This window comes from Macrobrachium nipponense, chromosome 1, assembly GCF_015104395.2.
Source record: "Macrobrachium nipponense isolate FS-2020 chromosome 1, ASM1510439v2, whole genome shotgun sequence".
Taxonomy (NCBI): Eukaryota; Metazoa; Arthropoda; class Malacostraca; order Decapoda; family Palaemonidae; genus Macrobrachium; species Macrobrachium nipponense.
Window position 1 is genome coordinate 40,998,047 of NC_087200.1, and position 14,803 is coordinate 41,012,849.

A 14,803-nucleotide genomic window follows, 5' to 3' on the forward strand; every position below is an offset into this window, starting at 1 on the left:
ACATTCTTCAGCCTAGAATATTTTTCCCAGGACGATAATATTCTTTCTTTTATGCAAAGTACGTATTGCTTCACAAGAACTAAATCGTATATATAAGAATCTGCTTTGTTTATTTGTTCTTAAGATAGCTCTCGCAACAATTCATTGTCTTGTTTCCGTGTCCTCGCACTTAATTGGGGGATTTAATAAAATAATGTGATTTATCACTTTCAAGTTAGCTACGTTGCGCAATGGTAGAATGCTGAGCTGGCATTCGTGAATAGGAGGCGGTGCCTTTGATTGGCTCCCTTGAATAAGAAGCGGCACTTTAGGCCGTTACACTAAGCACACGGAGAGGTATGGAGTCACCCAGTCCACAATTCCTGCCTGGTGTGCATTTCGAAACTTCTTAAAACATATCTCCAGCGTCTATTGGATCGTGTGGGAATGATTTTAGTTTATTTCTTGGTGAATCCACCTTCTCCTCTGGGGAAATTCCCTCAACTAATTCTTTTTGGCTAGATTCATTGTGAGCAAATATCTTCGCGTTACTCAGCACCTAATTCAGTATTATGTCTCTAAGGGTTACTACTGGATTAGGTGAAATTTCTAAGAGAAGAAAGGTGAATGAATCTCATGATTAATTACTGGTGTTGTTTGGAAATGTTACTTTGAGGTTGTTTTATAAGACATTAATCCGGTTTTTGCTAAAATGTTTGAAAATGATCTCAATTACCGAGATGTTATGTAGAAGACATTTGAGGTTAATGGGCCAAAAATGAAAGCAATAAAAATTTAATAGCATTTTGCAAACATGTCTAAAGAAATGATAAGTAAGTCCTTTACATAATGAAATTGCACACAAGTTAACCTGTGACATCAATATTCCTGACCTGAAGTAAAAATGTAAATTTTTTACGTATTTTCGCATAACTCAAGTGTGTAATAAAGCTTGCATATAAAAGAAAATGTAAAAAATTAACCTCATTTAAAAGAGAGACTGAAATTTTAATGGAAAGATGTGACCGTGTGAGAGAAAATTAGACCCATGTTCCTGATACGTGGTCCTAGGAAAGAGAGGATTAAAGGAAAACAATAGCGATGATAACGAAAAAACTTATAATTCTGCACCATCAATTGGAACACACATCGTAATAATCAAAACCGATCCTGAATGAATCTTTGATAGAAGAGGGAAACGGCATCACTTGAAGAAAGAAACGACTATTTTATTGCTCAAAAAAAAAAAAAAATGTATATTGCGGAGCTTCTCCGCAATCCATAAAATTTTCAGATTTGATCACAACTTTTGCTCACTGGAAATGCAGCCCAGTTTGCGAAATCCAACGCCAGAAGTTACTTTTTCGAAAGACTCGCCTAATTTTCGTGATTTTTATGGAGAGATTCGCGCAGATGCAAAACCGGGCAGATTTCGAATGGCCCAGCCACCATATTGAAATTGGAAAAAGTGTTTATGCAGCTCGGCTGGGAGTCTGAGACGAGAAGAATCTTATAACAAGTTTCCATTGCGAAAGTTCCACTTCATTATCATTTTGTACTAAATGCCCAAGAAGGCATATTTGAAATTTATGATATTCTGGATATTTCTAAAAATTAACAATTATATAACAGCACAGACAAAAAGCTGAAATACTAAATGAGATTACATTGTTTATGCCTGTTACTTACTTTTCACTTATGCAAAGGGCCACATGATTCTTGTCCCCCGGCCCCCACCCCACACAAAAAGTATGTTATTGCTCATCAGATAATTCAGTTCATTTCTATTTGCAGAAAAGGTTTTATCTATAATATAAATACCAACGTTCTTAATGTAACACGTTTCAGCAAGATTAATATATATATATATATATATGTGTGTGTGTGTGTGTGTGTGTATGTGTGTGTGTGTGTTTTTATATATATATATATATATATATATATATATATATATATATATATATATATATATATATATTACTTTTATTGTTAAAGATTATCTTCTTTCTCAGAGGGAACTGAATTATACAGTTACAGGCTAATTGTCTTTCACTTTTTAATCCAGTGGTGTACGTCACGGCAATTTAAAAACTAATTGAAAATAATCCTGTAGTAACTAACTTGTAATCCCATTTGGAATTGGTCGGGATCAAAAGGAAAAGTAATGAAAAATCAAATTTTCCCAGAATTTTTCACTGAAGTTCATTTTGATGTGGATTTTGCATTTTGAAACGAAGCTGTGAAACTCATATTATCCTACTGACAGAAAAAAACTTAATTGATTTGGAGACTATTCGATATTATTCCTTAAGAGCAAAGGAAGCTTACAGATAATTTTTGTAATACGAAGATATTGCAGCAAATGAGATATTCTAATCTAAGATAATTGAAATTTGTTTTAACTTCTTGGTAATTTTTAGGTTAAATTAACCTTAAAATAAATGCTATTAAAATTTTATGCATGTTTTTTTTTGTGGTATATTATTTTTTTCCTTGTTGTCATAATAGTGTGGACATATTAATAAAATTTTCCATTAAAAATTTTAAATTGAATATTTGGCATTCTTCTATTAACTCCACTTTCGAATTAAGTGATGATTACCACCAGAGTTTCTGAAATATTGGCCTTAAAAACTTTGAAGCGTAAATCCAAGATGGAGGCCGTAGGTATAATTACTGACGCAATTATGGCTGCATAATAACTGTCTGTTCTATATAACACAGCAAAACGTCAAGATTTTAGCCCTATAGTATCTAACATGTGAATCATCGAGTCTTATCACAATCCCACTGTAGTGTAAAGGTCTGGAACGTCGAGGGCTCACGTGGCCACCTTAAAATCAAGGCTTTTTCATCGTTTGGCGTCGAGTCCAAAGATAAGTTAAGTGTTATTTATTTATTTCTTTATTTTTATTTATTTATTTATTTATTTATTTTATTTCATTTTTTTTAAAGGAAAATTTCGTTGGGCAGTTACGACTTACTTTGTATTCTGTTCCAATTAGTTTTTTGAAGATTCCGGCTGAGCTGCTCATTAGTTTCTAGGATTCCTAAGATTTCAGGGCCTAGCCAAATCGCTCAGCAAGTTATGTGACCAGTCAAAATGACGATATTTAAAAACTGGATGCATCGCCATTGCCTGTCTGCCCAGGCAATATTGTTTTTGTCACAGTCTTCACGTGACCAAATTAGATACTTCATAAATGTCACATTGAGCCATATATAAGACAAAGAAGCCAAATAACCCGCTGATAGAGTTCACATTTGAATCACAAAGCTATATGGGTTTGGTGGATTACATCAAAATGATTGAAATTAACATACTAAAGTACTCGCTAACGTATAGAACTTCTCACTTGAACAAATCCAATCAAATAATCGTAGAATTCATGTCTGCTCAGATCAAAGGGAAGCTAGTTCCTACTTCTTCGTCGGGTGCAGAGGGAGATACCGGATGCTTATCTATATGGTAATATCGTCAAATGGATTCCGGATTCGACTACCAGCCAAATTGTATTCCCGATTTTGTCGTAGCCTCTTTTGTGGTGTGACGGTTCCATCACGCAATGTTCTTTTTAACTTCTCAATTTACCTTCTTCCTGTCTTTCTGGCCCTCTTTCTAATTCTCTTTCCTTACTGTATGACCTGCTTTATCTTCCCATCTGTCCTTGGCACCATGACTGAAAATGATTAATCTATCTTGAGTAATTGGTTCGTTCATCCGATATTTCATTAACCTTGCATAAATTTTCTTCATCGTGTATTGAACCAATAGAGTGGTTTACTGGTCATTGAAGTTTATTATATACGTATGAATGACTAGTAGTACCTAGGTAAGGACATCTTAAATGGTGACTAAATAGGTAGCATATAATACCCACAAGATTAACACTAGCAAAGGCCTATACATCGACTGCGATATTTTTTTTCATTGTGTGTCAGTCCACCATGTCAGTTTGATCTCTGATCTTATTGAACTATAGGCATCAAAATGTTAGTATTATCATGATATATAAGAATCGTATATATATATATATATATATATATATATATATATATATATATATATATATATATATGTATGTATATATATATATATATATATATATATATATATATATATATATATATATATATATATATATATATATATATATATATATATATATATATATATATATATATATATATATGTATGTATGTGTGTTTGTGCGTGTGTATGTGAGTGTGTATTCTTTAATTTATTTTATTATGTGTTCATAATAAAAAAAAATTTTCAGTGACAGAATATGCATGTACTGAATATTGTGATGGTAGTAATAATTACGTATTTATCAATACACAAACATATTTCTTTTTTTATTTATATATATACCTCACTGGCACAGAACATACTTTTATCGAACGTGTCGTTGATAATGTTACTCTACGAGGCGATGTAATTGACGGTAAAGGGAGAATGACATGAATCCTAAGGCCTAAATATATTTCTTAATTACGTTATTTCTTTACAGAATTCCCAATCTGCGCAGACAGCGATGTTGAGTAATAAATCCTTTGGGATGATGACAGTTACCTTTTGGCAATCGAGTTTAAAGCGATTGTTTACATTGGTTGAACTACATATTTGTGAGCAAACATATGACGAAACGTTTATTCAAACACGTGGTGCATGGGTGGTCTCACACTCGCAAATAAATGTCAATAAAATGATGTCTTTTTATGATATTCATTCAAAAATGTGATTGTGGTTAACCATGTACCTTTAAAAGGATAGTAAAAGCTATTTGTGTGTTTCGGACCTTCATCTATGAATACAAACATTGAAAAAGAAACCCATAAAATCAATGTGTAACGTGTTTACTTCTAAGTATTTACATTTAATTTTACTCCACACTCGAGTACTTTCAGGCCCTATCTGTGGCCCATTTGCATGAGATCTTTGGGTTGTCAGCCTGGGTCAAGGCCCAGCAGTCTTCTGGAACTTCTCGTTGAGCTGTCATTTATGTGATGGCTGTTCTGGTTTCCTTGAGAGTTGCTATTCCCCTCTTGTCGCTCTGATATCTTGAGCTGATGGTCAATGGGATTAACCCTTGTGGTAAGGGAGTGGTCACCAAAAGTCTGCTGGGCAGAAAACTTCATCTACAGGTCAGCAGGGTCAAGCTTAGCTTCTCGGCTTATGGGTAAAACCTTTGTTTCCTTTTATTACTTTAATCTCTCTGATGAGTGCTCCTTCTACTACCATCCTGTGACTAATTTTATTGCAATTGTATATATGCCTACTGTTTCTAAAATCCATTCTATGGTCATTTTCCCAACAATGCCTAGCTATAGCACTCCCCTGAGAGTTAAACTGTACTGCCCTTCTGTGTTCTTGGATTCTAGTCCTTATTCCCCTGCCTGATTCCCCCACATATTTGACTCCACAATTGTTGCAATTGATTATGTATACCCCTGCTGCATCATCTGTATTACTGTCTTCTCCTTCCAATTTATTTTTACATACTTTGTTTTTTACACAAATTTATATTTACTTTCTTTCATTTTTGAAGTGTTTTGTTTCATTTTATGCATAAAAGGGAGGGCAACTATTTTCTTGTTTTCTTTATTCCATGTACTCTCTACATTTGCTCTGTAAAAAATCTTCCTAGCTTTGTTGAGTGCCCTTTTTCTGAACCATTCCGGGTATGCTTCTGCTTCAAATCTTTTATCGATGTAATTTATTTCTTGCTCTGTCTGACAAGGGTCACACATTCTCATTGCCCTAAGAAATAAGCCTGTTAAAACACCTATTTTTATATCATGACTGAAAAGAGAAGAAATGAATATATGAGTTTGTATGTGTGGGCTTTGTATATGTGCTGAATTCATATCTTGTTTCTTTTCTTTCAATGAGTATGTCTAAAAAGGGCAGTTTATTATTGTTCCTTTTCTCTAAAGTGAACTGGACGTTGTTATCAAACTTAGAAGTAAACACGTTACACAGTGATTTAGTGGGTTTCTTTTTCAATCTTCAGAAGAAAACTGAAAGAACTTTTTGTTTGGTTCATCATGTACCCACAGCAACACTACAACAGAAGTACATTTCAACAACTGTATGAAGTTGCTGAAACTCAAGCTGTTCATCATGCAAGAAGATATGAAACACAACTTTACAAAGCCAAAGCCATGAAAAATAAGATCTGGTTTATAAGTGAATGTTTGAAGAACAAAGGGAGTAATGAAAGCAAACTTAAAGATATCTTGCCAAGGAGATTTAGTATCGCTCTGAAGGGATTATAAAGATACAAAGATATTAGAATTATGAAAGCTGACAAAGGAGGTAGCATTGTTATCATGAATAGTTCATTATATAGGGTTAAAATGTACGGGCTACTAGATGATGAAACTACTTATGCTAAAATAGAGGATACTCTAACAATCCAAAAGCTTCAGAATACCTTCAATCAGAATGTTAACAAAATAATCAGTAGACTAGGTAATGGGAAGGACATGCTTTCCAATAAATTATTCTCAAGTGTATTACCTGAACTTGCATATATATATATATTATATATATATATATTATATATATATATATATATATATATATAGTATATATATATATGTGTATATATATATATATATATATATATATATATATATATATATATATATATATATATATATATATATATATGGCAGCCCCAAATACACAAGGAGGGCTGCCCACTACGCCCTATTGTTTCTAGTAGGAAATCTCCTAGCAAAAACTAACCTGTGTGGTTAGCTGGAGAACTAGGAATATACTTAGGTATATTTTCAGAATCACATATTAGAAATTCAGAAGATTTCATAGACAAAGTTACGAAAAAGAATATAAAGGGACACATGGTTAGTTTTGATGTAGTAGCATTATTCACCAATGTCCTCTTAGATAAAGTATTAGAATTCCTTCAGACTAAACATAACGAGGGTATTTTCAATCCAAACATCGAAATAGGCGTCTTCCTTCTGTTGATTAAATTATGTCTGATGCTTACTTCACGTTTGAGGGACAAGTTTACAAACAGAAATATGGAGTAGCTATGGTGTCCTCATTATCACCTATACTCGCTAACATCTATATGGAATATTTCGAAACCAATCTACGTAGTTCCTAATGTTAATGTCCCTAACTTATAACTGCAAGGACGGTGGAGATATGTGGATGATATTTTTGCTATTCTGCTAGGTGATGAAAATAAAATAGAAACTTTTCTAGACGAACTCAATAAGTTTGATAACAACATCCAGTTCACTTTAGAGAAAAGTAACAATAATAAACTTCCCTTTTTAGACATACTCAGAAAGAAAAGAAACAAGATATGAATTCAGCACATATACAAAGCCCACACATACAAACTCATATATTCATTTCTTCTCTTTTCAGTCATGATATAAAAATAGGTGTTTTAACAGGTTTATTTCTTAGGGCAATGAGAATGTGTGACCCTTGCCAGACAGAGCAAGAAATAAATTACATCGATAAAAGTTTGATGCATTAGCATACCCGGAATGGTTCAGAAAAAGGGCACTCAACAAAGCTAGGAAGATTTTTTACAGAGCAAATGTAGAGAGTACATGGAATAAAGAAAACAAGAAAATAGTTGCCCTTCCTTTTATACATAAAATGAAACAAATCACTTCAAAAATGAAAGAAAGTAATTATAAATTTGTGTAAAAAACAAAGTATGTAAAAATAAATTGGAAGGAGAAAACAGTAATACAGATGATGCAGCAGGGGTATACATAATCAATTGCAACAATTGTGGAGACAAATATGTGGGGGAATCAGGCAGGGGAATAAGGACTAGAATCCAAGAACGCAGAAGGGCAGTACAGTTTAGCTCTCAGGGGAGTGCTATAGCTAGGCATTGTTGGGAAAATGACCATAGGATTGATTTAAAAAATAGTAGGCATACATATACAAAGGCAATACAATTAATCACAGGAGGCTAGTAGAAGGAGCACTCATCATAGAAATTAAAGTAATAAAAGGAAACAAAGGTTTTACCTCAGAAGATCCCATAAGCCGAGCTTTGATATTATAAAAAACTAAGATTGACCCTACTGACCTGGAGATTAGGTTTTCTGCCCAACAGACTTTTGGTGGCCACTCCCTTACCACAAGGGTTAATCCCATTGACCATCAGCTCAAGCTGTCAGAGCGACAAGAGGGGATTAGCAACTCTCAAGGAAACCAGAACAGCCATCACATAAATGACAGCTCAACGAGAAGTTCCAGAAGACTGCTGGGCCTTGACCCTGGCTGACAACCCAAACATCTCTTGAATATGGGCCACAGATAGGGCCCGAAAGTACTCGAGTGTGGAGTAAAAATAAATGTAAATACTTAGAAGTAAACAAGTTACACAGAGAATTTGTGGGTTTCTGCTTCAATCTTCAGAAGAAAACTGAAAGAAGTTTTTGTTTGAATAATACAAACATTGTCAAACTTCCACAACTTTCCCCGTTGCTTTTATGGTAGCCATGAAAGCCGATGGGTAGATGGTTAAAATTTGATAATGTAGCATTAATTCATATAGCTGGTTTAGCCAATAATTAAGACTCTTCTTTCTATAGATAGGCCATTTTTTTTAGTATATGCCTTTCAGTTTTTGTCCTTGCGTGCAAGTGGATTTTTGGAACTTGTTCCTAGAATGAAAACACATGCAATAAAAAAAAAATCACGTGCAGCTTGTTTACTGACATGAGAAGTTCTGTAATAAGTTGCAGATGACACACACACATACACAGACACCGACACACACACACACACACACACACACACACACACACACACAGAAAGAGAGAGAGAGAGGGAGAGAGAGCGAAATAACAACGCTTCCTTGCAATACTCATCTTATAAAATAAGTTGCAGCAATAGTTGTCATTCTCAATTTCGACCCGCAGAAAATTTTCTCCCTGTAATGCAAGTGGCGACTGAGGAGGTTTGATACTACAACAAATGGCGCTTTCGCGTGCTGAATGAATGGAAGGTCTGGAGGAGACCACCAAGTTCTATTGAGTTACGTTGTTTCAGGTCACCAAGAACATGAGATTATCAGATTGGCCAGTGGTTCTTGGGAATTCTCTCAGATGTGGAGATGTACGATATAGTTACCATGCCATGTGTGTGTTTATGTAGGAAACAGATTCGTCTTCCATTGTATATATATATATATATATATATATAATTATATATATATATATATATATATATGTATATATATATATACATAATACACACACATAATATATGTATAGATATATATAAAATATAAAATATATATATATATATATATATATATATAGATAGATATATATATATATATATATATCATTCGAGCTACAAATGTCCTTTAATATCTAATTCGCTCTATATGAAAATATATCAATTCCGAGGTAGAGCGAATTAGATATTAAAGGACATTTGTAGCTCGAATGATTTATATGAATCACGGTGATGTGATAAATATTCATATATATATATATATATATATATATATATATATATATATATATATATATATATATATATATTGAGTGAGAAAGTGTATAAGTTTAACCCAAGATTAAAGCAACGATGCTTTTACGAATAGGTTAAAAGGTGCATCAATCCCACATCTTAGGAAAATTTCGTATCAATATGAGTATATACTGATAGCAAAAGTTTCATTTTATCAACTCAGTGGATATAGATACATTTCCTCTTTTGAAGTGTATAAATTATGATAATAAAATGTACCTCACGGGTAAAAAAAAAAAAAAAAAAAAAAAGGCTACGTACGGCATATTCTTAGTTTCTAAAAAAGTATGAGCATCTTCACTATACAGAATGTAGGAATTCACGAGTCATGTTGTATCGCAGAGAGAGAAATAAAGAAAGATCCCAAATTAATGCGAAACAAGGCTGGTTTGTCACCTCTGGTATTTCCGTTTCTTTATTTATCTTGGAAAGTTATTGAGTCACCCAATAATTATTCAGGGCATAAACATGTAAGGAATATGAATTTTTGGTGTCATTTGTGGCAGCAAAGGCAAACTTTGGCACTATGTTATTCAGCTGGCAGCACTGTAGAAAATCTAAATCCAATGTAGCTTTTTCATGTTTCTTGGTAAATTCTTAAATAAACAGCACTTGACGAGGAGAGATTCCATATCTGATCCGACTGAATAACATAGTACCAACGTTTATTAAGTTTAAACTATACGAGGCTTCTCTGTATCACTCAGAATTCTATATTGATGGTACTACGGAATTGTTAGAAATTGAGATGAATTCGAAATAGAAAGATATAAAGGGACTCAATGACATAGTCTTTAGACATAAAACAAAGGTGTTCGAATCACTCACTTTTTTAAATTCTGTTATCTTCACTCGCCTTTTTAACAAGACCACAAATAACTTCCTTCTGTGCATATTAGTAGGCATGATAAGAAGTTAGAGAGTTTAGGTATTACTATTCTTGTTTTCAGTAAATACATAAATTCCGTCTTCAACCTGTCAAAGAAAATATTGTCGAAGAGGGAGGAATTTTTTCTCTCTTTGGAACTGGACCTCTGTCTCCCGAATTTTAAACCTAGTTACCAAAACTTTTTTTCTCCTTATAGAATCTCTGTTTCACAGGATTATTGACCTTCCTTCTAGCACTAATATAGATAACCTAAGATCACACACACACATACACACACGTACGCACACACACACACACACACACACATATATATATATATATATATATATATATATATATATATATATATATATATATATATATATATATATATATATATATATATATATATATATATATATATATATATATATATATAGAATAATGATCCAAATAACTCCTTTTTCCCTGAGCAATAGACAGTTATTGGATTTTATAGTGAATGTGGCGGTTTATGAAGATAATAATAGTAAAAAAAACTTACGTTTAAACGTAGGCCACTCTTTCAAGGAAAGATGGAAAATCTTGTTCGCTTTTACCTGAAAATGAGATCATCTGGTCACCAGAGATCAAAACCGATCAATAATCGTCGTTGGTCTGAAGACGTTTGGACAACAGTTCTCGCCTCTTGAGTATTGATTATCTTAGAAACAGAATGTTCCCCTCTCTCTATCTCTTTCTCTCTTTCTCTCTCTAGAAGAAGAGAGAAAAATTATTAGACGTGTGTTACCCTGTGAATCCGATTTCTGTTATTTCCGACCTTGTTATGCCCATCTCCTAATCTATTATGCTTCTCTGGAAGAACTGGAAGACAAATGTACAGCGGCCATGCCCATATATTCAACTACTGGAGTATGCAAATCTTGTGTCATGGTTCTCTCGTTTTCATGAAAGAGTATCTAGTAGATAACAAGAATGAAACAAGAATGACATCGATAACCAGATATCAGTATCCCAAGATGTCAAAGTGAACAATTAAAAATTCAGAGGAAAACCCTCCAATTTGCACGATTTATCCATTGAGCAATGAAGTTGACCAAGTCACTTTTTTATTGATGTAATACAGTTCTTGTTCTAAACAACCACTTCAGAACTAATCCCATACTTTGATCCCTCTCATACACTAGACTAGAGTTACTCTCTCTCTCTCTCTCTCTCTCTCTCTCTCTCTCTCTCTCTCTCTCTCTCTTTCCCTAATTCTAGGATGGAACTGTTTTCGCCAAAGGGAGACGTTGTTCTATACTTCACGCGAAACTAAACGTAAAACTTTGTAAGTGGCGTCAAGTATGTTTGGATTCAGTAAGAGGAAATCATGTAATTGCTATGACATAACGTCATCCTGTAAATATCCGGCATTTTATTTAGATTCTATGATTTTATATAACTTTCATCAACCCCTTTATCACCCTCCCCTCTACTTGCAGCCCCTATTTCTCTACATCTCTCTCCTTCTCATCTCTACATTCTGCTGCCTCTTCCCAATTCCCATACTCATCTGCACCGTTCCCTTTAGAAAACTGATCCTTTTTCTCAGCTCCTTTCCCCATCAAATCTTTCTTGAACACCTCGAAGAAGCCCCAGCTTATCCCATGCCACCAAAACAGCCAAACACTTACTACCACAATCCATCCAAATGAACATCGTCATGCGCATTTCTCAACTGTGTTGCCATCGCAGTTCCACCTTCTTCCCTGTTCACTCTTATGTTAGCATCCTAATCTACTCCTCTGTTTGAACTATCTCAGTTTTATCCTCTTCCCTCTATAGCAGGGGTTCCCAACCGTTTTGCTCTCCTGTAACCCTTGGTCATTTTTATTAAATCCTGTTTACCACTAAAAATTGAGGATGAAAAAGAAAAACAATAAAACTGATACTGTGATATAATAATAAAATCTGTTTGTGTAGACTGCAAAAGAATATTAATGGTAATAACTTCAGTATACTAAATAGATAATTAATGAAATATTTGTATGCATCATACACATACATATTTCTTTATGATTATCCAGAGCATTAATAAACTAAGCTCACAAGCCCCACGTATATGTAATTCTAAGTATTATGATGCAACACATTTTTTCAGGCTCGGTACGGGTACAGATTACAGTTGCAGGAAGTTCCATAATAGTGAAAAAGAAATGGTATTCACAATACTCCTGAAATAACTGAAGTAAAAGCTTTGCTTACTAAAATGATGAAATAACAGAAAAAAAAGGACACGCCATTGTGCAATCTCATTGCAGATTACATCATGATTTGCGCAGAACTGGCTAGTCTCTCAGATCCAGTGTGCCCCCTGGAGAGTTCAAATATACCACTGGGTGTACATGTATACCCCAGGTTGGGAACCCCGGCTCTATATTATCAGGATCTTCACTCACCTAAACTTGAAGCCCAGACTGCCGGAGAGGATTCCATTTCACACCATTGTAATGTCAAAAAAAAAAAAACTTCTTACTCTGCGAGAAAATATTGGAGGCTTAGTATCAAGCACTGAAGGATTTTCCATTTTTTAAAAGATGATTGTAATAATGGAAAACATCTTTTTGATGTAGATGGAAGTCACTATGTTGTCTTACAAAAAAATTCTGTTAATTTCCTAGTCCCTATGCTGCCTTAAAAAACTATTCAGCAAAGCTCCTAGTCACCATGTATGTTGTGCCAGAAAAACAAAATGTACAGTAAAGCTCCCGTTCACTAAGCTGGCTCTCAAAAGAAAAAAGAAAACAAAAAAGTCCCGTAAATCTCCCAGTCCAAGATGTTAGACTCAACACGTTCAATTCGTGAAGAGTTGGCATGATCCCATGTAAATTGAGCTAAAAATAAACCATTCTTCACCGTTATGTGGCCCATATTCTATTAAATGTAGCCATTTAAGATGGCACTGGGAGTGCCAGGTGCTTTTAATGGCCCCCCCCACAAAAAAAAAAGGAAAGGTACATAATTTTAGTCGAGCTAGAATGAAAGCCATGACAATACTTAACAAGCAGGGCAACAACGAATGCATCAAACATAATATAACAACGCATGTCAATAGGACTTCAGCTTAATCGCAATCACGGAGTCTATGTTTAGATAATGGTTATCCAATCTTCGGTTACATAAATAATCCGGGCAATATTGCTAGTTGTTCCTCGCCCTCATGGAATCTAATCCGTGGAATTGTCTCCTTTGTTGCATTTAAACCATTGTTAATTAAAACAAGTTATACAAGTTTCTGGATATACTGTTAAATAAACCAAGATGCTATACCATCGGTTATTTCAACAACCCGAATGCACAGGACTATTTTAACTTTTTCTGGCCTCTTGTATTCAACTCAAAAGCGAGATATCACATCATTCCTTTCAGCAACTTATAAATACTGATTGGATCTCCTTACGGAGAGACCTTGACGAAGCAGTTCCCTATTTATAGAGTAGCGGGATCTCTCTCTCTCTCTCTCTCTCTCTCTCTCTCTCTACACTAGAAAAATTTCTCCTACGTCTAAATACATTTTTTTCTTATTCTAAGTCTTCATACATTTCCCTTATCCCGATGGCGTGCGATACTCGTGGGCTGGTGTATACTATGAGTAGAGGTTCCCCCGACCAGAAAATCCCAACAGGATTTCAGTGAAGGCTCTTCGTGTATGCAGGAACTGATGCTAATCATCATTAGGAGGGACTCGAGCCCTTGCAGTCCGACTATATATGATTGGGAAAGACACTTGTTAGCGTATTTACGGACCGCGAATTGACTTTATAAATAACGAATGCCATGACTAAAAATAATAAAGTTACCAGACATGTATCCCATGATCAGTTGTTTGCATGCAGCTTGTTTTCAAGATGATAAAATGAAAGAAACTCTGGATATGATGGTAACGTCGAGCGTGTTTGACAATGGATATCTTTTGAAAAGGTGTCTTTATAATTTCTTTGATTACAAATGTATCATTCTGTTTGGATAAAGTTTGTCTTCACGTAATTGTTACAAACCGTACGATTTACATAGAATATCCCTTGCAAAATATGTCTTACTTAAAAAGTTAAAATATCTGAATAAATAATAGAACATTTTTATATTTATTTTACCAAAACTAGCAAACAAAATAAATTACACCCAGGCTCTTTTTCGTACAAGGAGCAAGGCAATCTATTTCTATTATATCAAGCAAAAACCGTGACAGGTTCCATGCTTGCAAGCAAGGTGAGAGACATCTGATTTACATGGACTTAAAATGTTACGCTTAAGACATCTTGCGTACAAAGTGAAATTAACTTTTTCGCAATTCCTTTACCTACGGGAGACGGAGGAAGTGGCTGCATTAGTAACTATAAATAAAAATAAAGGAGAGAAGAGAT